The 1466-nt window shown below is 43.2% G+C and overlaps 1 pseudogene; it reads right to left on the reverse strand.

The window, feature by feature from the left end:
• Positions 1 to 372: 372 nt before the first annotated feature.
• LOC149997533 (ribonuclease P protein subunit p14 pseudogene) lies at positions 373 to 726 on the reverse strand (annotated as a pseudogene).
• Between the last annotated feature and the right edge of the window lie 740 nt (positions 727 to 1466).

A 1466-nucleotide genomic window follows, 5' to 3' on the forward strand; every position in this document is an offset into this window, starting at 1 on the left:
TGTACAATGATCTTTCCAAACTTGATGTGTTTTGCAAAATCTTCATTTAAATGCAAAGGATTGACATCACCCCTTAATTCTCAGAAGGCAACCACATCCCTGTGTGTGGAGGCCCTGCTGAGTTCCACCTAGTCTCCTTCTGTGGTGTGCATGTGATGAAAGAGTGGCCTGCTTAGTTAGCACTGGCTGGTTCAGGCAGACTCTCCTCTGAAGCCCACCCCACCAAAGAGATGGCTGGAAGTTGCTGAGAACATCTTCAGCACCCTCAAAATCCATCAACAGGTGCTCTTAGCCTGCTTCAGTCTTCAAACACTATGCTGGCACCAAAAAGTACTTTTGAGGTCAGAAAAATGTTTCAAAATTGAAGACTATTCAATCCAATACTAGTTTCTTACTAGCACCAGATAACGCAAGTGGAAAAGGGGAACCTAAGTTACTCTGAAAACACATTTCTTGCCTCTGTATGATCTTAACAGGGTCGAAGAGCGCCACAATTTGACAAGACCATGGCTATATATTCTCAAGATGGCTGACAATGTCTTCTCTTGTCGGTTAGGATTGCAACGGTGAGGCACATCCATCTCCCAATACAGGTCCTTCTGGGCTGAGATAAGCAGCCATTTGTGCAGTATTCAATCCAATCCCACGGACTTGAAGTCCTAGGCTGACTTGCATGCAGTGCTGCTCAGAGGGATTCTTGTCATACATGGCAGCTGGGACTGGCATCTTTTACAATGCTGGGTACACCTGGTGCCAGGCACCTGCACTCTGCCACTTCAGCTTCCATGACCGTGTGGCGATAATTATTCTCTTGTTCTTCATTATAGTCAGTTATATGAAAGAAAAAGAAAAAGAAAAGAAGGGATATGCTAAAAACACAAAGAAACACCTGAAGAGATACTAACAATGATACTTGGCATGGGTTGTACCGGGCACAATGGCAAGGGTGTCAAAAATATTTTTTCATTTATTTCTTGCCTTCTCCCCCAATCTTCTGTGATTTAAGGCATGAGGAGAGCATTTTACAGATGAAGAAACTGGGGCCCATGAAATAATAAAGACATTTAATAACTTACCTTCAGTCACACAACTAAAATGTGAAATGTCACAGACAAAAAGAGATAGCCCTTTCTGCAAAGTATCCTTAAGCTGTCACCTGTTAAAACACTGTAACTAAGGGCATTCCTTTTTATTTCTTAACAAGAGAAGTTGCCAAAGCGCGTCAATCCCCCAGGAGCTTAGAACCTCCACCAAGACACTTGCTGTCTCTGTTGATTGCTGGCAACACCACCTCCCACCACACAATTACTGGCATACAACAGTCACTTAGAAAATGTTTACTGAGTCAATAAAATATTATTCATTAACCTCTTAAGTCTCTTTTGGTAGCCCCTGCACCAATTCTTCCAACCGCTCCTTCATTGTCCCTCTGCTCTGATCCTTCGTTCTGGTGCGCAGTGTCATCA

Source organism: Furipterus horrens, unplaced genomic scaffold (assembly GCF_987537825.1).
Source record: "Furipterus horrens unplaced genomic scaffold, mFurHor1.1.pri manual_scaffold_11, whole genome shotgun sequence".
NCBI lineage: Eukaryota > Metazoa > Chordata > Mammalia > Chiroptera > Furipteridae > Furipterus > Furipterus horrens.